This window comes from Mus caroli, unplaced genomic scaffold, assembly GCF_978045245.1.
Source record: "Mus caroli unplaced genomic scaffold, Mus_caroli_1 scaffold_5, whole genome shotgun sequence".
NCBI classification, from domain to species: domain Eukaryota; kingdom Metazoa; phylum Chordata; class Mammalia; order Rodentia; family Muridae; genus Mus; species Mus caroli.
This window is the reverse complement of record NW_028227260.1, coordinates 59,548,645-59,575,589: the sequence shown is the minus strand read 5'-3', so window position 1 is coordinate 59,575,589 and position 26,945 is coordinate 59,548,645. Positions and strand designations below refer to the sequence as shown.

The following is a 26,945-nucleotide window of genomic DNA, read 5'->3' as shown; positions in this document are numbered from 1 at the left end:
TTTGGCGGGGGGTGGGGGGGTAAGTTACATGGTCTGCAAATATATAAGGAGAATATATGAGGTGTTCATAGGCCGAGGTACTTTTGGGACATCTCTGCTGGTATATTGATAAAATCTCACTTGAACAGTTTTTCTAAAAACAGTGATAATTTATTATTTCAGCTGAATTTTTCTCCAGGTTTTTTTTTTTTTCTATTTCCCTGGAAGGGTGTGGGAATTAGACTCTAAGTAAAATGAAATATTTCAGTTTTTTTTTCTGTAATTGAGCATGCACCAGAAAATATTTTAGGTTTTTTTTTTTTCCTGTACTTGAACATGCACCAGAGGCATGATTGAGGTCAGTTCTCAATCAAAATGTCAAATGTAGTGACAAGCTGAAAGATTTGTATTTTTTTCTGCTGAATTGTGTCTATCAGTTATTTTGGAATTCCAGAGGAAAATACTAAAGTATTCTATTATTATCTGACCACTCCTACCCAGTCTTATCTAGATTCCCTTCACCTTGGGATCAGCCTGGCTGGGACAGTCTGTATAAATAATTCTGCTTGATAAAAACTTGAGGCACATTCGTTAAGTACTTAGAAAAGCCTAACTTCCCTAAGAAAGTCTCATGTTTCCCCCTCTCTCTGGCTTTTCCCTTGCTTTTTAAAAGCTTCTAGGCTTCCCAAGTTTTTGGTTGGACATTTAGTTCAAGTTTTGTACATCAGTTTGCTTTACTATTTATACCACTGCTAAAGTGGATAAGGGTTATATCCTGTGCTAGATTTTACAACATGGGGCTATTATTCAGTATGCTGGCCTTTGGCCAGCCAACCATATGACAGAGAAAAAGCTAAATCCTGAAATAATTAGTATTTTAAGTTTCCACCAGATAATAAGACAAATACATAGTTTTAATTCTTTCCCTTCTCAACATATTTCTAGCTCAGCTTAATGTACTGATTCAACTCTGAGAAAAAAAAAAAAAAGTTGCATTATCCCAGGGAGTTGGTAAGTCTCTGAAACCAGGCGTTCTGGTAGATGGGTTTTCTATTGCAACCATAGATGCTCCTTTTAACACAGCAGTTCAAATGTCAATTTCTTTTTGTAATAGTATTGCTCTTCTTAGACTAAAGCAACATTATGTAGGTAGAAGCATCATAGATTGAAAGCAATTTCTTTTTTTGTTATAAAGACTCCATGACCATATCATAGAATGTTTGTTGTCTACTGGATAAAAATCAGCTCATATTCTCTTCTATTTTTATAACCATAAAATTGAAAGCAGAATTTTAGAAGCATCTATCTAGGCGAGGTCATAGAAGGTCATCCAACCCATCCATGTAAGGACTGCTTAGGAGGGGGCCCAGAAAGAGTTTGATCGGTTCTCTCTTAGTAAACTCTCCAGAGGAGGAAACATACACTCTCCCATGGCAATACACTTTAGTACTACTCTATCTTTCTCCTTTCCCTAGACTACAGGAGTATGATGTGGAAATCTGGGTGACAAGTGAAATTCAGCATACTCATTCTTTTGTGGGGGAGAGATCAGATTTTTGAAATCAGAATCATAGGAAGTAAAGGACTGTGAACTATATATTAATTGAACATTTTTTCCTCAGTATCCACTAAACTAATATGCAAAGCCTTTTAAAAATTATTTTTACAAAGAGCCTGTACGTTTTATTTTGAGAATGTTAAAAATAAATCCCATGATTTTTATTTATTTCCTTCTGCTTTTCTTTTTCCAGGAAGTTCTCTGGGTATTGCCAATGCCTGTCAGTGAGTGCATTATGGGGTGATAAGAGGACATTACCACTACCACGTGGTGCTTATTTCATGAGGCTTTTGCAACCTGCTGGATTTACATACATTTCAAGATAGAAATTTAAACCTTTTAAGTGTGAAGGAGGCCTTTAAATCTCAAGCACTGGGCATAGTTGAATGGCATTACTAATGAAGAAAATTATAGGACAAGACTGCTTTTAAAACCCAATGCAATGCCTTTAAAAGGTTCAATTGCTAGGAAAAGAACCCTTGTAAAATTTTGAACTAAACTGTTTCAGTTGTAGAGAAAAATACCTGCTGTAGGACTCTGAACTCCAGGCGGTGACTTTTTAAGGTAGTTAAATGATACTTTGCTAGCAATCTTTTCTATCACCAGTGCCCTACTCAACCAGGAACCCCCAGTTGAGATTGAGAAAGGAAGGGGCTTAGAGAGTGCTTTAGACCCTGTAACGACCATTCCTTGTGGAAATAAAAGACCTTAAACTTGCATCCTGGGGAACGCCTAGACTTTTTTTTTTAATGAGTAATAATAACTACTGTGAATTTTATTGCAAGAAGGAAACTTTTCACCAGCACCACAATAATTGGTTAAAATTGTTAGCTGAAGAAAATTTCTTTCCTCTTTTATATAAATGAAAATTTTGCCTGTGTTCTTAGTTATTATAGATGTGGTTTCACAAGATCTTCAAGTTACTTGTTTTGTTTGTAAATACTAATATTAGCACAGAAGAGAGGCCTGTTATTTGTTTCCATTGTAAGCGAATTTTTCTCTTGAGGGAAGATTCCCAATCTCCCTCCATCCTTCTCTCCTTCCTTCCCTTGCTCCCTCTCCTTCTATCCTCCCTTCTTCAGTTTTCCTTCCTTTTCTGCCCTCTTCACTCTTCTGACTCTTGGCTCTGTTTTGTTTTGTGTTGTTTTGTTTTTATTTTTTGTGTGAATTCACAGTGTGAGTGGTTCCAGTGGCAATCCTAGAGACAGAGGCAGATGGAAGGGAATGAAAGGAAGTTTGAAGCCAGCCCAGTTTGTATAGCTGAATTCCAGTGCATACAGGGCTACCTTGCAAGTTTGTCTAAAAACCAAACAAATAATTTTTAAGATGTCAAAAGAGTACTGGTTGTGTTCCAGAGTACTCTTTTGGGAAGCTCCAAATTCAGTACCCCCTCCCCACCCCCAATGCTTGAATGAAGGAAAAATAAGAATGCACATTGACTTGTGTTTAGTTGAATGTGTTTGATTCAAAGTTTTCGTCCTAAGGGAATTATACTTTAGGAAAGGAAAATGGCACTAAAGTAATTATATAGAATCATAAAAGTGAAAAAGGCAGAAGAAGAAGGGGGGATAGAAGGAGAGAGAGTGAGGGAAGGAAGGGAAGAAGGAAGGAGGGAGGGAGGGAGGGAGGAAAGGAGGAGGAGAAGGAAGGAGGGAGAGAGGGAGATTGGAAATCCAGAAATCAAGCTACTATGCTGCCAGTGACAGTGACATTTCTAAATCTTTGTGTTCAGTAAGGGATACTATGCTTTTGAAAACTTGCTACACGTTTTTCATTGTTAGTCTAATTTCTACGTGTTTTCTTTCACATCTTCTATTTCTCCTGCATATGTTAGCTAATATTTCATCTCCCCGGTATTAAACATCTTCTCTTGATGAATATTTTTTTCATCTACTTCAGGCACATCTGCGATAGGTCTTACTGTAGACTGTCTTTAAATTATTTTTTTAAAATTTGACTTTCTACTGTACATGTCCCAAATATGGCAACATTTCCCCCTAAGCTATGGATGGATATGTGTGCATATGCTCACACAGAAATAAGGTATCTTGAGTTGGGGGAGCACATACTGGACCAAAGCTTCTTTTTACAATATGGAATTTATTGAGTAACAAATATGAGGTTCAGCAATTTAAGTTTGTCAGCTAATCTGCTTACCTTGGCAATCTGTCTAAGGTAAGCACAGACTATTTTATTAGAAACGTAACTTCTAATGTTAACTGCCATATCTCACAGCACACAGTACATCAGTATATCCATTGGTTGGTCTATCTGTCTGTCTGTCTGTCTGTATTTGTCTATCTCTCCACATATATGTGTTTTACAGAGTGAAATGTAAGTTAAGCCATCTTCAAAAAGTTTCTGAAGTAGTCTGATGGAGATGCAAGGCAAATCTTTGTTGATAAGGAGGTGCTCTCATGAAGGTTGGGCTTATAAACTTTTGGAGTAGGTAAAGTGAGTGCTTTGTTCCACTAAGATTATTTCAGTGCCCACTCTTTTCTTTCCATTTCTTCCTCTCACTACCATTACCACTTTCCCCTCCTAACTTCATAGTTCACCCACTGAATCCACATAGAGCTGCCTGTGCAAGTCTGTGTTCAGAATCAAGGCTGCAGCTAAGTTGTACATTGAGTCATAGACACGAGCTGACTGAAATGCCTTGGATTTACTAATCACTGGACACTTGCATGTTCAGAAGCCATAATTGTTCCTAAATGTTTCATATCTAGTGCATTCAGTTAAGTTTGTTCAATTGCTCACAGTTTAACAAGCAGGGTGCTAGAGAAATGCTCCATCACTGAACTATGTTCCCAAGCTATGGCTTTTTTAACAGTTAGGCAAGAAGACAAGCTGAGGTATAGAGTGTATACTTAACCCAAAACCACATTTGGGGACAAGGCTGAGGATGCATCATGAATAGATATTAAGTGGCATTGTTTTTTACTCATAATTGAACTGAATTAAGATAATTGGTTTTTACTTATTTTATTTTTTACAAAAAGTTTACTTTGAACCTCATTTATAATTCCATTATATTTACCATGAACTCCAATTTTTGCTATAATATAATAAACGAACCATGAATCATTCTTTGTTCGGATGTTTTAGTCAACACTCTCTATTTTCTACCTTGTCTTCAACTCTGGAATTGGGAACACTTAATAGGTGTGCATGGAGAAACCAGGCAGGGGTGTTACAGCTTCTTCTATGATATTCCTGATTTCAAGCTGACTCTAGAGCCTGGCATGATAGTCCATGACTGTAATCCCAAAGCATGGGATGTTGAGGCAGGAAGATGGCTTCCAAGTTCGAGGCCTGTTCGGGGTACAAATTGAAACTCTTTTATCTAAAGGAGGGAAAAAAAAGAATCAACTTCAGTCTTCTCTAAAAGAAATGGTTCAAATGATGGCCAGATGGATTATATAGAAAATTTAGAAAATCTAGCTCCCTTCTCAACCATATTTTTATATATACATATACATGTACATACACACACACACACACACACACACCTATATATATGAATGAAAATGTATTTCACTCAGTATCCTGCCAGTCAGATCATCTCCAGTACCAATTCTAGTAATATATAATCAAAACTAAGGTGATCACAGTAATTATAGTTAATGTTTTAACCAAAACTATATGCTATTTTATTTTATATTATTGACTTGGTTTTGACTCAGGTGAAGGCCTCAAAAAAAAAAAAAAAAAAAAAAAGGATGCTAGACTTTGACCTCAGTGTGAGAAGTAAATTTGTTTTCATCTGTAAAGTTTCTTTGCACACTGAACCATTTCCCTGTCCTGGACTTTTGTTTAACAATTAAATCTTTATCCAACTTTTAGAGATCTATATTCACCTCAGGTTTCTTTTGTATGTTTTTTTAGGGAAAGAAGTAGATTTGTAAAAGCCAGGATGATTTTTGCTGCTCTAATAGTTTCCTTTTAAAGTGAGGTGTGGATTTATATTGATAATGCTAACTGTGAGAAAAAGGCCACAGCTCATGAATGTTAGCCACCACTTCATAACACTTCTGATTGCTGAGAACTATGGACTGAGTCACAGCTGAGTTGATACTTGAGTGAAGCATTTTCTGGGTTGTTTCTCTCTGCCATCCATTCTATCCAGAATTCACTTATTAGCAAAAAATACTTTAACCATCTCCAGAGAACTCCATGGATTACATATATTTTACACTCTAGTTCTGTTCTGTCTAAGGTGTTTTATGTTATTCATTTTTTTCTGTTATAGTTCTTCCTTATAGACTTGTAAAGTTGTTGATGTTAATCTTAATCTCTGTTGTGTTTTCAGACTACCACACTGTGCTCAGTCATTGGCAAGTATATAATGAATATACGTTTATGGAATTTGAATGCATGAATGAATGCATGCATGAGCAAAGTATTTTATTTTAAACAGTAATGTAGGTGAAATCATGGATTTGATATGGTAATTGCTCAGTTTTCTTTTACCTATTAACATAAATATATTCAACTGAATAAACATGCTCATTCACATACTAAAATCCCCTTAGGTGCTGTCATGGAAACACTGCACTAAAGGCACTGTTTAATCCAGACATCTGGGCATATTACCTTTGCTTTTTACCTCGAGCTTTTTTTCTCACCTCTGTTTTTGCAAGTGGATTTTTGTCCCCTTATTCCACAGTCCTTGGTCTTATCCATTGTTAACCTGTCTTCTCTAATAAACTCTTTCTCAATGCAATAATTATCTTTACTTCCAAACTCCTTTACCATTTTTTGTCAGTTTCCTTTTCCCTTTATTAGTTATTTTTGTTTTTCTATCACACACACACACACACACACACACACACACACACACTCATGTATCAGCTACTAAATCAGTATTTATGCGCTGTACTTATCAGTAGAGCACTAGTCTAATTGTTCAACAGATCAATGTCAGGTAACCTTCAGGAGGAAGTTTCGTCGCTAAGAGGTACTAATACTAATCAGGAGATGAATTTTGAGTTTGTTCTTGTCTCCACCCACCACCCATCTTCTTTATGGCTTGAGGACAGCACAAGGACAGAGAACTGTTTCTCTAGGGTTTTGGTCTGTACTCATTTTTTGTTCCTACTTGTTACACAGGCTGGTGCTGGCTTCACCTCCCGCCTCAGCCTGCCTGGTGGTGAGGTGGTGTCCTCATTACTTTCCCAGGGCAAGGGCTATGCTTAAGGTGATCATGGATGAATGATGACATGGGGGCTGACAAAGAGGTTAGGTTCTCCTCCTTGGTGTCCTGGAGGATCATCTATCTGGCTGTGGATCTCATTGTTGTTTGAATCCCAGGAGCCTATCCGCGACCTTATTTCCTGGCTGTGATTTCCATGGCTTAGGCTGCTGGTGGTGATTTGAGTGGCTTTTTAATAATGTGAGCCAGGTGGTGGTGGCCGTCTTGCTCCTAATTGCTGCCATTACCCACAAATACCACCATCTGTTTGCTTTGCCATGGTTTCCATAGAAACTGCCCCCCCCCCATGTTATCATGGTGGACCTCCATAGTGTCTGAATGGATCTTTTAGTTGATGATGATAAACTCTTCTGAGGCCCCGGCTGAGACCTTTGATCTTGGCTACTAAGCATAACAGAAGGATTTGGGAGAAGAGAAGCTGAGCCCAGAAAGGTGAGAGCTCGAGTCTCCTTCAGAAAGGTAAGGAAGTACAACCCTCCTAGTAAACAGGCCTCCAGGGGAGGATAGAGCAGACCTTTGAAAGAGAAACTAATCCTATTGTCAGTTAATCTTCTTGTGCTAATCAGTAAAACTGTAAAAGTGAAACTGTAAACACGAGATAAGTAGTTAAACTGTTAAACAGACTGTGTCAGGTGTCATCCATTGCTAGCTTGGAAAAGATGTTCTTTGGTATTTGTTGATGAATTATTTAACTTTTATGATGATGTTGCTGCCTTAATAGTTTGAGCAATGTTTGTGTAAACTTGTGTGGAAATATTGTATTTGTTAAGTCCGATTCTAAATGGAAAGAATCTTACAGGTAAAATGGACCTATAGTGCACTCCATTAAACATCTTATTTTAAAGTATACAAGTTTAGAGCTGTAAATTGTTTTGTTTTTTGAGACAGGGTTTTATTTTGTAGTTTAGGCTGGCCTGGAACTTACTGTGGACCCGAGGATGGCCTCAAACAGACAAGAAGCCTGTGTTAATCTCCCAAATGCTGTAATTACAAGGCACAAGTATCACTTCATCTGGCAATTTGTAGCACTTTAAACATTTATTTTCTGTATTCATATTCATAATAATTATTGAGAAAGGAAAGTTTCCCCACTGTTAGATAACCCAGTTATTAAAAAGATTTAAAATTATGCCAAATGTCTTTCGAATCCTTACCCAGTGCTCTGGAATTTTACATTCTGATGTCTGAATCGTGACATTACAACCCTTCAACCTAACATATCACCGTTCATATCATCCTGAAGTTTTGTTTGTATGTGCATGTGTGTGTCTGCTTGTGTGTGTGTGTGCGCACACGCATGCACATGCATGCTCACACATGAGTGTGTGTGCACAAACACATGCATGCATGTTTGCATGCTAAGTGTGGCGTGAGCATGTATAAGGGCATGCATGTAAAGGCTTGAGTCAGCCTCAGCTTTCTACTATTATTTATTTTTTGAGACAGGGTCTCTCATTGGGATCTGGGGCTTTCTCTGTAAGTTTCCCTATCTCCTCAGTTTTAGTTACTATCCTTTCCTTAGTTTTCCACACCTATTTTCCTATCATATATGTTTTACAGTCCTCTACCCTTTCATGCACCCTTTCTAGCCTCCTGACCTCTGTGTATACATACTCTGTATTAAAAACATAAATCTAAATCTAGATCTAAAAAATTAAAAATTAAGATGCACATATGAGAGAAAATATGGTATTTTTCTTTCTAGACTAGGTTATCTTACTTAGTAATTTTCCAGTCCTATACATTTTCCCTCAACTTTCCTAATGCCATTTTTCTTTGCAGCTGAATAAAATTCGTTGTGTGTACTGTATTTTCACCTTCTATTTACCAGTTGATAGATATATAGACCGATCCCATTTCTAGTTATTGTGAATGGAGCAGGAATAAACACAGATGTGCAAGTATCTTTGCTATGATACAGACACCTTGTATATGCATAGGACCAGTATTGCTGGTTTTAGATTTTTGAGAATCTCTACACTAGTTCGCATAGTGGCTGTACCCATTTATATTCCCACCAACAGTGAATAAGTATTCCCCCTTCCCCACAACCTCGCCAGTGTGTGTGTTCATTTGTTTTTGGTTTGTGTATATTTTCAAGTAAAAATTTAGAAATATTATTTTACTTTATGTGTGTGGGTATTTAACCTGAATGCCTGTCCATGCATCCCATGTGTACCTGGTTCCCACGCAGACCTGAAAAAAGGTATCAGATTTCCTGGAACTGGACAGTTGTGAGCTGCCATGTGGTTGCTGGGAATCAAACCCAGGTCCTCTGGTAGAGCAGCCAGTGCTCCTTACTTCTAAGCCATCTCCCTAGTCTACTTGTTTTCTTGATGATAATCATTCTTGTTTGAGTGAGAAGAAGTCTGGAAAAACTTTTAGTTTCTGTTTTCCTGACTGCTGATGATATTGAATACTTTAAAAAACTATTTATTTGCCATTTGTATTTCTTCTTTTGGGGATTCCTTTCAGTTCTATGGCTCATTTACCTATTTATGTAATTTTTCTTGAAGTGCTTCTTTTTTGATACTTAGGTTTTTTTTTGAGTTCTTTGCACATACTAGTCACTAATCCTCCGTCAACTGGGTAGCTGGTATAGGAATTCTCCATTCTATAGGTTTCTTCTCCAATCAATTGATAGCTCTTTTTTTTTTTACTGTACAGAAACTTTTTATTTTCATGAAATCCCATTTATTGAGTGCAGTTTTTATTTCCTGAGCAATCAGGGTCTTACTCAGTATGTCCTTACCTGTGCCTGGGCATTGGCATGTACTCAGTTTTCCTCTAGTAGTTTTACATCTTGATCAATACCATTTTCTCCATTGTGTCTTCAAGGCTACCTTCTCTGTCCTCTCCTTGACCCATTTTGTTGGTGAGAGTTTCCAAGGAGTTCTTTATTTAACAATTACAGCATTTCACATTGTTTTTCTCTTCAGTATTTCTATCTCTTTCTTTAGCCCATCATTTTATTTTGTTTTGTTGTCTGTGTCCTTGAACATAATTTCTAATCCCTGCTTTGAGTTTTCTGAAATTTCTTCTAATTCACTGTCACTAGATGCCATTGTAGTAGGATTAGTAATTTTTGGAGATGGTGTGTGTGTGTGTATGTGTAAGTGTGTGTGTTTCATTTTACTGCACTGGGATTTATGTATCTGACCTTATATCATTTGTTGTGTGTGGATTGGTTATATATATTTTTTAGTTGAAGCATTCACAGTGTTCAAGTGGCACTTGAATGTTGGAGCGTTCAGGTGCAGAGTTCAGAAAACAGTTGATGTAGGAACTCAAGGTGTCGTCAGCTCTACATTATTCCAAGTAGACTACAGACTAAAAAAAACCTACAACTGCTTGATTTTTAACACTGTACCAATGCTGTACTAGCCTATTGACTACAGTGCCCCCTTGCTTCCAATATCTGAGAATAAACCAAGGATAGTGTGAAGTACAGTGGAGTTTTAATTAGTAAGTCCAGGATTGGGAGATGAGTAAGCTGATGGAGATAAGAATAAGTAGTGTATTGACTCTGAAAAGAACAGAAAAGAAATCAGGGCCAGTAAAGTGCCCGGAGCAAGAAAGGTTGTTAAAAAATAGCAAAAGAATGTCTTGTTTGAGACTAGGTAAAGAAATGTACACAGCAATCCTAAAACTTCACAATATGCGCACCAAGGCAAAACGAACATGATCGCCATGAGACAAGTCTTCAAGACTGGAGACTAAACAATAGAAACTAAGAAATAGAGAGACTATTTCTGGCAGGAATTGCTGGCATGGATGTGGTGAGTTGAAAGTTGAAGTTCCCCAGTCCTTCTGCTCTTATAGACACTATTTTGTATTGGGTAGGGAAAGGCAAATGGGAACTGTTCACCTTTGCAGCCTATGGTTTATGTGCTATCTTGTGAAGAATTGAAGCATTAAGTCTTTTCTGGTAGTTCCTTTGCATCTCTGCACCACACTGTTGTAGCTCTTGGTCCTTCATGCACTATGTATATGGTGAGCAGTGTGCCCCCTTTGTAGTTTCTGCTGTTTCTTGGGTGCACTTTTTTTAATTAAATATTTTCTTTATTTACATTTCAAACTTGTCTTAGTCAGGGTTTCTATTCCTACACAAACATCATGACCAAGAAGCAAGTTGGGGAGGAAAGGGTTTATTCGGCTTACACTTCCATGCTGCTGTTCATCACCAAAGGAAGTCAGGACTGGAACTCAGACAGGTCAGGGAGCAGGAGCTGATACAGAGGCCATGGAGGGATATTCTTTACTGGCTTGCCTCCCCTGGCTTGCTCAGCCTACTCTCTTATAGAACCCAAGACTACCAGCCCAGGGATGGTCCCACCCACAAGGGGCCTTTCCCCCTTGATCACTAATTGAGAAAATGCCTTACAGTTGGATCTCATGGAGGCATTTCCTCAACTGAAGCTCCTTTCTCTGTGATAACTCCAGCTGTGTCAAGTTGACACAAAAGTAGCCAGTACAATTGACCCCTTGTCAACTTGACACACAAACACATCACTAGTAAGCCTCAACCCTTACATTCTTATTAATCCCCAAGATCTAAATAACTTTAAAAGTCCCACAGTCTTTACATTTTCTTAAAATTTCAATCTCTTTAAAATATCCATCTCTTTTAAAATCCAAAGTCTTTTTACAATTAAAAGTCTCTTAACTGTGGGCCCCACTAAAACAGTTTCTTCCTTCAAGAGGGAAAATATCAGGGCACAGTCACAATCAAAGCAAAAATCAATCTCCAACCGTCCAACGTCTGGGATCCAACTCACGATCTTCTGGGCTCCTCCAAGGGCTTGGGTCACTTCTCCAGCCATGCCCTTTGTAGCACACACGTCGTCCTCTGGGCTCCAGATGCCTGTACTCCACTGCTGCTGCTGCTCTTGGTGGTCATCTCGTGGTACTGGCATCTCCAAAACACTGCGTGACCCCTTCAGTCCTGGGCCTTCAATTACAACTGGGGCTGCACCTTCACCAATGGCCTTCCATGGCCTCTCACAGTGCGGAGCCTGAGCTGCTGTGTGACCCCTTCATGCCTTCAAAACCAGTACCACCTGGGTGACGCTTACACATTACCAAGTCCCACTGCAGAAGGAGTACAACCTTGCCTATCTCTGGAACACAGCCTCTTTGTGCTTTCAGAAAACACTTCCCAGAAGATGTCACCTCAAAGATGCTGGTCTCTTCTTAATCACCGCTAATTTCTTAGCTCCAGCTAACCAGCATCAATAGTCCCAGTAATGCAAAGTTTTTGCTTTAGTAGTTCTGGTATCTTGTTAATCACAGCTGATTCTTCAGCCCCAGCTAACCAGAACTACAAAATCTTCACAATAAAAACAGCAATGCCCCTGAAGAGAGTCTTTAATTTTCCCTCTGAAATTTCACAAACCAGGCCTCCATCTTCTGCACTGTTCTCAGCATTATCTTCCAAGCTCCTACACATCTGACAGAGCTCTTAACAACGAATGGATCTTCAAGCCCAAAGTTCCAAAGTCCTTCCACAGTCCTCCCCAAAACATGGTCAGGTTGTCACAGGAATACCCCACTTCTGGTACCAATTTGTCTTAGTCAGGGTTTCTATTCCTGCACAAACATCATGACCAAGAAGCAAGTTGGGGAGGAAAGGGTTTATTCGGCTTACACTTCCATGCTGCTGTTCATCACCAAAGGAAGTCAGGACTGGAACTCAGACAGGTCAGGGAGCAGGAGCTGATACAGAGGCCATGGAGGGATATTCTTTACTGGCTTGCCTCCCCTGGCTTGCTCAGCCTACTCTCTTATAGAACCCAAGACTACCAGCCCAGGGATGGTCCCACCCACAAGGGGCCTTTCCCCCTTGATCACTAATTGAGAAAATGCCTTACAGTTGGATCTCATGGAGGCATTTCCTCAACTGAAGCTCCTTTCTCTGTGATAACTCCAGCTGTGTCAAGTTGACACAAAAGTAGCCAGTACAAACTTTATCTCCTTTCCTGGTTTCCCCCCCAAAGCCCCCCTATCCCCTTCTTCCTCCCCATGCTTACCAACCCACCCACTCCTGCTTCCTGACCCTGGCATTCCCCTATACTGGGGCACAGAACCTTCACAAGACCAAGGGCCTCTCCTCTCATGATCAACTAGGCCATGCCCAGCTATATATGCAGCTAGAGCTATGAGTCCCTCCGTGTGTTTTCTTTGATTGGTGGTTTAGTCCTTGGGAGCTCTAGGGGTACTGGTTAGTTCATATTGTTGTTCCTCCTATGGGGCTGCAAACCCCTTCAGCTCCTTGGGTCCTTTCTCTAGCTCCTTCATTGGGAACTCTGCTCTATCCAATGGATGGCTGTGAGCATCCACTTCTGTATTTGTCAGGCACTGGCAGAGCCTCTCAGGAGACAGCTATATCAGGCTCCTGTCAGCAAGCTCTTGTTGGCACCCACAATAGTGTCTGGGTTTGGTGGTTGTTTATGGGATGGATCCCCAGGTGGGACAGTCTCTGGATGGTCATCCCTTCAGTCTCTGCTCCACACTTTGTCCCTGTAACTCCCTCCATGGGTATTTTGATTCCCCTTCTAAGAAGGATCGAAGTATCCACACTTTGGTCTTCCTTCTTCTTGAGTTTCATGTGTTTTGCAAATTGTATCTTGGGTATTCTGAGCTTCTGGGCTAATATCCACTTATCAGTGAGTACATATCATGTGTGTTCTTTTGTGATTTGGTTACCTCACTTAGGACGACATCCTTCAGATCCATCCATTTGCCTAAGAATTTCATATGCTGGCGAGGATGTAGAGAAAGAGGAACACTCCTCCATTGCTGGTGGGATTGCAAGCTGGTACAATGACTCTAGAAATCATTTTGGCGGTTCCTCAGAAAATTGGACATAGTATTACCTGAGGATCCAGCAATACCTCTCCTGGGCATATACCCAGAAAATGCTCCAACATGTTTTAAGGACACATGCTCTACTATGTTCATAACAGCCTTATTTATGATAGCCAGAAGCTGGAAAGAACCCAGATGTCCCTCAACAGAGGAATGGATGCAGAAAATGTGGTACATTTATACAATGGATTACTACAGCAGCTATTAAAAAGAATGAATTTATGAAATTCTTGAGGGCATCTTAATTTTGGCTGTGTTATGCCCATAGAAGAGGGCCTGCAGTTGATTTCTAATTTGGCTCTCCTACCTATGTTCCTACAGGGAGCTCCCTTGCTTCATCTCATTTAGACACTCTATCTTACAGTTTAAGGACTTTTTCTTATACCAAGTTTCGGTGGTGAGTATCATAATCTACCATCTTACTCCTAAGTACTTCTATTCCACTTTCTATTACAACAATTTGGGAAATATGATTTGTGTGCATGCGAATGCTCACATGTAAATAAACATGTATTTTACACACAGTTTTTTTGTGTGTAAATGTTTGGGGAAGCCAGGAATTCTTCACTGTTCACCTTTTTTTTTTTTTTTTTTTAAAGATAGCAATGTGACTGAATTGACTGGCCAGCAAACCTTTGAGGCCCCACTTGTCTCTGTTTCCCTAGCAATGTTATTATAGGTGCATGCTTAAGGACTTAGATCATTCACAGTAATAATTTTTGATTGAAGATAAAATTTTATTGCCATCAGGTGGAGAGTCATCTCATTGTACCTGAAATTGAATCATGGCCCCCCTCCTCCCCGCAACTCCTCTTTGAGATACTATTTTTCTTTGTAGCCCTGACTGTCTTGGAATTCACTTTGTATATTAGGCTGGTCTCAAACTCACAGAGACCTGCCTCTGCCTGCTGAGTGCTGAGGTTAAAGGCATTTGCCACCGCCACTGCTGCCTAGCATGAAATTGAGTTTTATAGAGAAGGAAGTTAGGCAAAGTCACATAGTTCATTGGTAATATCAGCTAGAGAACATATACAAACTTACATATGTCGCTGTTGTTAAAACTTTATTCCATCTTTATGATTCAGATGGAATGTCTGCAATTTTTTTATTTATATAGAAAGATAAAGATATTTGGGGAGTGGAGTAGGGTAGAGATAAGGAATTTTCAAGTTCATCTAGGTATTTTTAAGTTGTAAAATCTGAATTCATTAAATAATTACTGTCTATCCACCTTACTTTTTGGTATATGGCCAGATTTTTGCTTATATAATATAACCTGGACTATTGGCAGCCACCTTGAAACTATAATTTAAAAGAATTTTTTGTCTACCATGAAAATATTTTTCTTAGTTCCATGTCTTTCCATATTTTCATTATTATGTTTAAAATAATATTTTAATATTTTTATCAATAATGTGCCTTCAAATAGTGTGTGTGTGAGAGTTGAGGGATGAAAATGTTCTTTTGTGAGAATGCCAGTCACATAGGAAACCAGTAACAACCTACAACAGCTGTATGGCTGTGGGCAAGACACTCATGGCTTAGTAGATGCATCCTGGGAGTATACATCGATTCAGTCTTATTCTGTAGCTTGCTTTAATAATGCCTACCAGAGATAGCCAGGTCCTAATATATGGAACCTGTTTGTGTATCTTATATGGAAAAGGAAATATTGAAGGTTTTATTGAAGATTTTAAAATAGGATATATTTCCTGGGTTGTCTATGTGAGCCATAAATGTAATCAGAAGTATTCTTATAAGAGGGCATAGAGAAATTTATTGACAGAGGGGAAGTAGATAATATTCCTCTGGAAGTTCAAGGATAGAGGGATGTGATGATGGGGTCCCAAGGTAAGGAGTGTAGCTCGTCCCTAGAGATTAGTGAAGATAAAGAAATTGTAATTTCCACCAGGGCTGTTAGAAGTACACAGCTGTGTCACCATCTTGAGTTCATCATTGTCAGTCAAATGCCAAACTGCACTGAGAGCTGTAAGGGGATAAAATTTGCATTGGTTTAAGTCACAGGGCTAGTTTGCTAGATAGACCAGAGCTGACTAGTTTAGGCATCTTAAGTGGTCTGGATGTAACTGGAGCCCTCTTTTGACAATAATGTAATAACCAATACTATTTTTTTAAAAAAAGAATTCTGGGACTGGAAAGGCAGCTCAGCAGTTAAGAGTGCCTGCTGCTTTTGTAGAGGACCTGAGTTTGGTTCCCAGCACCTTGTAACTCCAGCTTGTTACTTCAGGGCCAGGGGTCTGATGTCTGCTTCTGGATTCCACAGTTATCTGCACACACACACACACACACACACGAATAGTAAAACATTTTAAAAATAAACATGTGATTTGATTTCATATCTACTACCTAGAACTAATTTCCAGAGAGTAGAAAAGTCATCAGATTTTACGATGTGAGGTTGCTAGTCACTAGGGAAATTTTAGTTATACCATGGTAGGAAGGAGTATGGACAGGGAGGGGAAGTTTAGTGGTTGAGTTTCAGTTCCATGATTCATATTTTCCTTAGTTTCTACTAACCCCCATGACTTTAACTTGAAAAGGAGAATGCTAGCACTTCCACGCCTATTCCACGAAAAGGTTGTCATAAGCAAGTGTGATTTTAAGTATTTTCATTCTTTCTTTTTTCTTTTTTTTGTGGCTTTAAACAATTTTATCTTTAAAAAGAAGTAAAGAAATAAAAAGAACCATCTCCAGAACAGGGAAGGCTCTCAGTGAATCCGCCCCACCTATAATTCTCCCTGGCTCCAGAGCCTTCTGTGGAGGCCTCAGCTGCTCACTGGCCCCTCTCCTATTCCTGGGATAGCAGCCAGCTAGCATCCTTTCCAACCTCTTGAGGAAGCCTGCTCCCCAGAGTACTCAGGTGTTTATCTTAACTTCTGCTCCAGAAAAAGGAACCAGTGGAAGTACTAGGCCCGCAGACCCTCTTCCAGGCACTTTAAGCAAGCCCAGGTTAATGTGTCCAGTGTCCACCAAGGAGACAGGACATGCCATGTGCCAAAGGAGCACCAGGGAGGGGACTGTGCAGCGGGAGCAGGCAAGGCTGTTGATGCACGTCCACACTGTGTTTCACACCACTCACTGCAGACTGCCACACCACAGGGAAAACACACTTGCCAAACTCCCCTGAGTCCCATGCCAGAAGTAGGCAGTGAAGGAGAGGGCCATGGATTTAGCCTGTTGCTCCTATCCTATCTGCAGTTCTTGGCCCAAAGCTGCTGAGTCCCCAGAGTTAGTTGCTGTCTTTCTTGATGACAATCTCTAGTCCATGGTGCCATAACAGAGGCCATAGTAGCAGGTTCTTGTTTTTAAGGTCTTCCACCTGTTGCCGAAGCACATCATTGTCCAGGTGCAATTGATCTAACCCCTGCAGCTCTTCAGACAACCAGTGATTGCTCTGCTGCAGCTCCTGGATATAATCACAGGCTTTGGACAGCATTGCACCTTTACTCTGGCCAGACTTGATGCTCTCCAGAGAAGCAGTCTGGGGCGATTTGGACAGCTGTATAATTCAGTTGTTGATCTTGTCCCAGCGGCTGTGCCCCACTTCGTTATGTTGAGCCCTCAGTTTCTCATCTCAGTTGTCCTGGGAGCCTCTGACTTCGGGGAATAAGGGTGGGTCCTGGGGGCAATTGATCGCTGGCTCCCTCCCTGCAATACTTCGTGTGGTGACATCATCACAAAGAATTGACCCCGTGGTGGGCGGGGTTGCCTGCCTCAGTAATGCCTTTGAGCCCTGGATGGTAATAACAGCTGTTTTACTCCCAGATGTGGTACCCCCTGACCCATCTCCTACTGTGGTGCTGGGGAAATAAGTACAATGTGACTCAGCAGCTGCTCCCTCCATGTCAAAGCAATCATCACTGGTGATAGCTCCCTGGATCACTGCCTGGGTGACTGAGTGGCAGGGTAACGAATGATGGTGCTGAGTCCTCTGTCTGGCCATCCAGCTGCCCTTCAGACACCTGGATCACCCTGAACATCACTTGACATTGGGGTCGGAGAAAGTGGCAGCCGATTGGATGCTGGCGATAGCTACACTAGTTGGGTCCTCTCCAGTAGCCACCACACCGTTCTGAATCTGCACTGTCCCCTCTTGGGTTTCAGCTGTTTTCTGCTGCCCCATCAAATCTCTGTGAGGGGGCTCATAGGAGGCACTGGGTTTTTTTGTTTTTGGTTTTGGTTTTTTTGTTTGTTTGTTTTTGGAGGACTTCCTATCTCCTGATTCAAAGGTCTGAGTGCTAAATCTCAAATCTTGGCTGTACATCTGGAAGCATCCTGAGCATTAATAATATGTGACATGAAAATCAGCATAGGATGTTGTGGTTTGTATGCTCAAAAGGAGAGCCCAGCAAACGCCCTCACCAAGCACAGATGCAAAGACAGAAATTAAAATAAAAATAAAAAACAAAAACAAAGCAACCCCCCCCCCCCAACACACACACCAGATAAAGTTTCCAAAGAATTCAGGCACCAGGTCCTTGCTATGAGGCTTGTCCCTGCAGACCCACGAACTAGTAGTAGGCACTTGGGGACCTGAGCACCCACCAGGCACTAGTACTGCTGTCCGCACAGTGACCCTGCTGGCTTAGCTCCGCTTGCTGGTGCCCCAGATGCTCCTCAGAGGAGAGAGGGGAAAAGAAGCCAGGGATCATCCCAGGCCTGCAGCTCTCAGTTGGACACCGCAAGGGGTGGGACATGTGGACTCCAGGGCGGGGAAAGAGCTCCATTTTAAGTATTTTCAACATGCTTGCTTTTGTGTTAGGCCCTTGGGATTATCAGCAAGATCTATATAGTCCTTAAACTGACTCTACATTCCAAAGGATATCATAGATGTTAAACAAGAAAACACAGAATGAAAGGATGTGGTTTCAACTTTATAGTTTCAACTTGTAATAAGTGCCACAAAGAACTAGGGCACTGCTTAGCTGGGGATCCTAACAAGAGGCGTGCTTTAAATAGTGTGGTCTGGGAAAGTCATGCTGCAAAGGTGATATTTAAGCCTAGTAGGGAAGAAGGATGAAATAGCTGAACAGTGTGCAGTAAAGTTAATATTTTGGGTAAAGGAACCACAACTGACAGCTCTAGGAAAGTAAATGAGTTTGGCATATTTGAGAAATATGAGCACTATCTTTTATGGCTGGAACAGCTTGAAGTAATGGAATAAAACTGATGTGGAAGTCAGAGGAGAGCTCTGTAGAGCCTTGAAGACATAGTGGCAGATGTTAGAAGCTCTAAAACTTTCCATACATTTAAAGCATTGTTAGTACTCCTGGCCTTTCTGCTGTTTATATAAAGCTGTGTTCTTTCCTATCTGTAATGTTTGACTCCTACTGACTCTTGACACATAAGGTAAACCAGTGGATTCCTGTGTTTGTACTTTGACTCGGAGCCAAGCTAGGGGACAGCTGAGTACCCTGTAATTAGTCTGTCCTGTTCCTCCATATGAATTTTGACACTGGAGAATTTCAAATTAGTTTGCTGACGGACTTCTGCTTAAAATAATATGTTAATATGATGAAATAAGTCACTCACTAGTTAGTGTTCTGTGTTTCTTCAGGGAGAAGTTATGAAAGTCATGTTGGATTGTCTTGGAAATTTCTCATGTGTAAATACATTCAAACTTTTAGTGGAAGCCTATCAACAGAATCTTTAGTAGCTCTTACTCTTTCAGGAAAATTGTTTTCTGGTGAAGTGAATGGAATTTAACTAGACTCATATGTGAAAGATGGACTTGAAATTGAAGATCTGTTTGTAAATTTGGAGTCAACAAATTCTCATAACTCCTAATTTAGTTTATCATTTAAAGTAACTAGACAACACTGTTATTGACCAGTATACTTTTAAAGGAGGCGATGTATATTTTCTTTTAATATACTAATATATTTTAAAATGTTAGTTGCTGTAGTTTGTAGAATGGAGGAACTAAAGTATCGTTTTGGCAAATTCTTTTCATATGTGTGATCAGTTACATTTGGACCTGGTGATCTAAGCAAACTAGCAATATATTATGGGATTTTTGTTCTGTGCTAAGAAGCAGTTATATTGCTTTAACAAGTTAATCCTATGCCTAGCAGTTGTTCTTTTTACCAAATTACTGTTAGATGATGATACTCAAGTTCTTGATGAACTAGTCAAAATTTTTCTCAAAATGTTCAATTGTATTGAAAAAGTGTAATCTGATTATTGGACACCCAATTGGTGGTAGAGAAAGGAAATTTGGCTTGGTAGTATAACAAAATAACACATCTTTAGAGGTAAGGAAAAACCAGACAGTATATATGGTCCTTTAATTTGGGGTTAAAGAGGTTGGGTTTTCCTTCCAGTACTAGTGAATCCCTCTTGGCCATCACACCTTATATAAGGTGTGATGCTGCAATGCTGAGCTACACCTGCCTCTCTCTTGCCTGCCTGTCTGCCTGCCTGCCTCTCTCCTTCCCTGCCTCATTCCCTCCTTCCCTCTGTCCTTCCATCTGTCTGTCATCCCTCCGTTTCATTTTGCTAAATTGTTCCTGGATCCTTGTTCTCTCTTGGAAGCTTAAGCATCCTTTGATTTTGGATCCTTCTGCTTTAGCTTCAGGCATGAGCTGCCAAGGACCACCAAAACATATTTTGCATAAATTCCAAATGTCTGGTTGTGTTCAGTTCTGTTTGTGTTGGCTTTATTGCTTTCATAGGTTATACTAAACTCTTTAAAGTTAAATGAAGGCACAAAATGGTTAATAAAGGTCTTCTAGAAGGTTCTAGTTATAAAAGTAGTAACTTTGAGTAAAAGATATCAACTATTGAGCTTCATCTGCGAACTAGACTTAACTGACCGAGTCTCAATTGAAGAAATTGCTTTTATTAGATTCGCTCATAAGTGTGTCTGTGTGGCATATTACAGATTGCTAATTGATATAGGTGGCCCAGCCTATTGCTAGTAGTACCACCACTAGGCAGGTGGACCTGGGATGTATAAGCAAGTGCCTTAGTTTAGTTTGTGTTTCTCTAGCAGAATATCACAGAACAGACAGTATATGAAAAACAAATTTATTTCCCTATATTAAGGAGACTGGTAAAGGTTTTTTGTTGCTTCTTCAAAAAGAATCATAAGGAAGAGAAGAGAGAGGGAGGAGGGGATTAGAGACTGGAAGAGGAGAAAGAAGAAGACACCCCCCAAAAAGGGCTGAACACACCCTTTTATGCATCACTCACTCTTCTTATAGCCACTTCTGATGCACAGAAGCAGGGAGCTCGTGAGCTCCTGAAAGTCTCCTCCTTAGTACAATCACAATGACAAATTTCAACACGAATTTGGAAAATAATCCAATGCTGAAATCATTGTAGAGATAGCATAAGGGAGGTAAACATTAAACATATCTATCACTGTATGTTTTCTGCTTCAGTTCCGGCCCTTGCTTCCCTGCATGATGATGTACTGTAAGCTGTAAACAGAAATAGATCTTTTTCTTCCCAAGTTGTTTTTGATCATAATGTTTATAACAGCAACAGAAGACAAACTAGAAGAGATATGGCAGCAATCTTCTGCAGGTACTGTCAAGTAAAATTAAACATGATTATGCATACAATATTAAGCTTGATCTTTGTTATACAGGAAATGCTAAATATTTGCATTCATCCTCATATGTGTATATTACTGTCTATATGTATGTGTTACTCTCCCCTGTAAACCTCAGTAAAATCAGGATATAATCCTTTACTGTTAATGTAAAATCAGATAACATACCTAGCATATTGCTTAAAATAGTAATTGTTCAATGGTGTTACTTGATTTATTATTATTTATTATTATGTCTATCTGAAAATTTTGTACTGTTTCTACAATCTTTGTCCAGATATGTCATAATATACTTACATACATACATGTGTGTGTGTGTATATATATATATATATATATATATATATACACACATATATATATATATACATATATATATGATTCCCTCTAGAACTCAGTAAAGAAAATATAGGTAATATACATACTTATCACAGAATTGGAGCAATTAAACAAGGTTAAGCTTGCTGTGTAGTTTGTTGCCCATAGTAAGCACTAAATAGTCTTAGTGGTGGGTGGTGGTGATGATGATGGAGCAAATGTGTTGCTGTTTGCCTTCTGAGAAAGAATGTGGGCCACCTGGCAGGCTTTCAGAATAACAAAGAGTTTACTACTTAATTGGCACTCTCCCTGAGCTGTTGCTCTTAGGAACTTCGTCTTTCTACCTAGCCAGCCCTCACTCCTTGGGCTGCCTCTTGTCTCTTATTTTTACTTTCTTGCCAAAGGAAGCCTTTTCTCCCTGAAAGCACCTGTGCCATGGATCAGCTTACATTTTGGAGGTCCAGCTGGACATCCTACTTAACACTTTTTGTATTGTGAAATGGGACCCGGTCTTTCATTCTGTTTTAGGCATTTGAGGTCAAATCCTCAATAGATTTATGAGCCAGGATAGAATCCTTCTCTTGTCTGACTCACCTCTCTCACCTCATCCTTATGGTGGTTCTGCTACAGCAGGGCTTTAAGATTTTGTAACTTTGTTCTGTATTTATTTGTACTTTAAAATTTTAATTCTACTATCTCTACTATGTTTTCAGTATTGGATTATTTTCCAAATTTGTGTTGAAATTTGTCATTGTGATAGTACTAAGGAGACTTTTAGGAGCTCATGAGCTCCCTGCTTCTGTGCATTGGATAGATGCTATGAGAAGAGTGAATGATGCATAAAAGGATGTGTTCAGCCATTTTTGGGTGTTTTCTTCCTTCTCCTCTTCCAGTCTCTAATCCCCTCCTCCCTCTCTCTTCTCTTCCTTATGATTCTTTTTGCAGAATCAACAAACAGCCTTTACCAGCCTCTATAATTTAGGGAAACAAATTTGTTTTTCATATACTGTCTGTTCGGTGTTATTCTTTTATAGCAACACAAACTAAAACAAGGCACTTGCTTTAAGACATTTTCATCTGATTATTGAATTTGATGCCCTCTTAAATGTTGTATTCAAGATGACTGTCTCAGGACTCTCACTAGAGAGCATTGTATAACCCTACAGTTGTATACTGGGATCTGGTTTTTCTGAATTTAGAAAGTCTCTTGTAGTTATTGAATTTTTATGACTCATTAATTGAAAGAATAAATATTAACATAAAGTTGCCATCAACTTTGTAAATACTTCTAAGTAAATTTGGAGTTTATCACACAAATTTGAAGTAATATGCTTTGTGTGTATACAGTTTCACAGTTTCCTTATAATAACTCATTCCTATATCCCCACTGTCTCCCCGACCCCTGTCCCTCACCATTATCTATAAGTCAATTCTCATGGCATAGCCTCCAGAGTTGCTGGCATTATAGATTAGAAACCACTGCTACAATAACCACAAGGTTCACTTTGTTTGAAATGTCATAATGATATCTAATGTATTATTTGCTTAATTAAAATGAAAACAAAAATAATAAAGGGACAAGGTAAAAATAATTTGTACAAGTAACATCCAGACAGAACAGGTTGCATTTATGTATTTAGGAACACACACACACACACACACACACACATACACACACAGAGTAACAAAAAAGTAACAAAATGATAAAAAGAAAGAGGCCATGAATTTGAAAGGGAACAATTAGTGGAGCACATGGGAGGGTTTGGAGGGAGGGAGGGGAAGGGGAGAATGGTGTAATTATAGTATTAGAAAACCCATTTTTAAAAATAATCGAGAGAAGGAAAATAAGTATATCTAAATATGGTCTAAGGATGATGGGACTTTGGCAAAAGACTGAAGCACAGGTAGGAAAAAGGAGTACTGAGTGTAGAAAGACTTCCACTTACTGAGTTCCTTTCAAGTTCTAGGCATGAAGCCAGACACTTTCCAATTTCTCCCTCATTTATTCCTTGCATCTGTATGGATTTTATACAAAAGAGAACCAACTCTCAAGAGCATTTAGGTTGCCCCAGGTCTTATAGACAGTAATAGCAAAGCCAGGCTCCATAGCTATGAATTGGCATTGTTGAAGTTAGCACTTGACTGGAGTTAGCTACAGTTAGTGCTGGTAAATAAAGTCTTACTTTGAACTGATAAGCCTGGAATGTGCAGAAATGAGAAGTTGTTTGCTTTTGTATTTCCCCACTTGGCAGGCACATTTTCTTGCCTCAATGTTTTTGAATATCCTGTCGAGACATCTGTTTTTCTTCTTCTATCACTTGATGAATTGTTTCATCTTCCATCCACTTGACTGTTAATGTTTAACTGCTCCTTGGGCTCCTTTTGAAAGCAGTCCTGAGAGTTGAATACAAGCCTTCAGGCTTGCTGGACAAGTAAGTGATCTTCTGCTGAGCGCCAGCCACCTCCCCCATTTGAGACAAAATCTCACTATGTGGTCCGACCAGTTTTATTAAACTCCCAATTCTTCTACCTTGGCTTTCTAAGTGCGGCTGGTATTACAGGCACATGCTACCACCCTCAGCAACAGTTTTCCTTTTCTTTTTTATTTTCTTTTGGCGTTTTAAGTCTAATAGACTTAAACATATGTCTCCAACTGGAGTTGTGCACCATCATATCTGTCTCTTCTTTAGTATTTTGCATGGTTCTAAATGATCTATTCAATTGGGTCATAAAAATGTATATGGTTCCTTGATTAGCTTTTCTGTATTCAAATTACAGTTAGAGAAGCAGGTTCCCATTACAAATAGTTGAGCAATTCAGAAACAATTTACTATTCTCACGTAAGCACACTGATAAACAACGTACAATCAATGTGGTATTATGTACAAATATTTCTTCAAGATAAGGCTTGACAATTTAGCTCTCTGTCTATCTGGCCTAGACCTCACTAAGTAGACCAAGCTGGCCTAGAACTCAAAGAGATCTGTCTGCCTCTACTTCCAAATTCTGGGATTAAGAACATGCACTACTAGGCCAAGCTTCCTTTTTAAGTCCTTTAGAAATAGTTTGTATATTTGGTGTATAACTGTGCATCATAGCATGTGGAGAGAGAGAGAGAGAGAGAGAGAGAGAGAGAGAGAGAGAGAGAGAAGAGAGAAGAGAGAAGAGAGAAGAGAGAAGAGAGAAGAGAGAAGAGAGAAGAGAGAAGAGGGAAGATATATCACAGTACATGTGTGAAAGTCAAAGGACAACTTGCAGGAGCCAGTCCCCTCTCTTTCTACTGTATGGGTTTGAGAATGAGCTCAGTTATTTATGTCTTGTGGCAATTGCCTTTATTTTGCCATCTCACTGGTTCATCTTTTCCTTTCATGACTTTACAAAACATTTATGAACAGTTCAGTGTAGGGGTTATTTTTAAGATTTTTTTTGCGGGGGGCGGGGGTTGAGACATTCTCTTATTGTATTCCTGGTTATTTGAGAACTCACTATATAGACCTTGCTGCCTTTAAACTTAAAGATCTGCCTGCCTCTGTCTGATGGGATTAAAGGTGGACACCACCACACCTGGCTAATTTTAAGATTTTAATAATTCTTTTCTTCTGGTGTAATTTTGACATTTCTGTAGTAAATATGGCTAGCAGACATAATTGTTAATACTGCAGAGGTAATTGTTAATACTGCTTTACCACTTATGTTAACAGCAAAATGGTCTTTATGGATGTTTTAATCCTATAACATGGATAACTTTCTTGCTGTAAGGGGAAGTGTGATATTGAATAAGACCTGACTACAGGCATTTCAAAATCCTCAGGTGAGCCTCTGCTTCCACTTAGTGTCTTTTGTTGTTGTTTTGAAAAATCTATCTCCCTTTGAAATAATTAAGGGTCTTTTGGATTTAAGGCGCATAGTAATATGACAAGGATTGTGTGTATCTAGTTATACTTATTTCCTCAGTATGTTTAAATATCATGAAGGATTATAAGTTGGGACTTTGGGCTGGGTCCCTTTTTGTTACCCTTCAGAATATTCTTGAGTTATTTTTAACTTAATCTTTTAAGTTAGAACACAGCATAATTGGGTCTATGTTGTCTTCCTGCATAATATGTGAATATGTTTATTCATCCCTCCTACTCATTGCCTTGCCCCAACCTACCTGGAGTCTTCTTGCCACGCTCCTTACTGTGCCTCAAATAGTCATGTTTTAGCTCTTGTGTCACCTGTGCTCTCCTCCCTCCTCAGCCTGTGTCCCTCCTTTAAGATCTCTTCCTCCCTTCTCATGGTCTCCATTCTAGTTGCCTGAGCTAGACATGTGAATACACACAGATTTAAATTTACACCCCCCACATGAGAGAAAACATGAAGCTTTTGCTTTTCTGCTGTTCTTATTTCATTTAACATAATGGTTTCTTGGTCTATCCATTTTGCTGAAAATGTTATTGTTTTTCCTCAATGCATGAATAGTTCCATTGTGTATATGTAACTTTTTTGCCTGATAATCTATTGATGAAGCTCTAGATTGGGTCAGTTTCCTACTTATTATGAAGAGTGCAAAAATAAGTATGGATGTGACACAGTTGGATTGTAGTGCCTTAAATTCATTCCAGTAATTATTGCTGATATTTATTAGCTGCCAAATAGTCATGAGGAATTTAGATTTCCACACATCATAGAATTGAGCAATTCAGAGCACAGTCTTTGACTACATGGACTCAAGTCTTATTTGATAGTTCCAACTAATCTTGCCTGGTAGTTAATTTTTTTTTTTTTATCCTAGAGACTGTCTTTTTATACAGGATCTTATAGAGTCCTCACAAGCCTCAAACTCATAGTTCCAGCTGGCCTTGAACTACTGATTCAAAAGCTTCTTCTTACTGAGTGTTGGAACTATAGTCATATACCACCATGCCTGGCTTAGATACTATTTCTTTATCAAATGAAGATGCTAATACCAAACTTACAGAGCTCTTTTGAAGACTAAATGGTAATGCGATACATTTACCACTGTGCATTGTATATAGTAGCCACTCAATAAATGCAAGACTGCTATCATTATGGTGCTGATAATGTTTAACTTCAGCACAGAAAATGAATGTATAAGCTTGTAATTTGTGGGGCATAGGCTGCTAGTTCCTAGCCTGACTCAGAATGCAAGTGCACACGGACAAAGTTTTGAGAGTGTTTCTAGTCATTAGAACTCAGAGCTTAGGTGGCACAAGAATGTGTGTGCTTTGACGGTAGCTGAGTATGTCTGAAAAGTTGTCTTTGAAAATTGCCTCAGTTGAAAAACGTTAGTAAGGTTAATAAGAAATGGGCAAAAAACTAATGTTGTAAGTTAGCCTCAAGATACAATAGTCACTGTTTTCTACATGTGACTGTCCACTGCCACCTAGATGACTTCTTTAAAAATGAAGATTCTGAATGCTAGTTTG

The 26,945-nt window shown here is 39.3% G+C and overlaps 1 protein-coding gene and 1 pseudogene across 1 annotated transcript in view; one reads left to right on the top strand and one right to left on the bottom strand.

The window, feature by feature from the left end:
• The window catches only part of Sh3bgrl (SH3 domain binding glutamate rich protein like), a 69,003-nt gene that overhangs the window by 11,410 nt on the left and 30,648 nt on the right, over positions 1–26,945 (top strand). The window lies entirely within an intron of this gene.
• On the bottom strand, positions 16,870–17,620 carry LOC110287064 (upstream stimulatory factor 1 pseudogene; annotated as a pseudogene).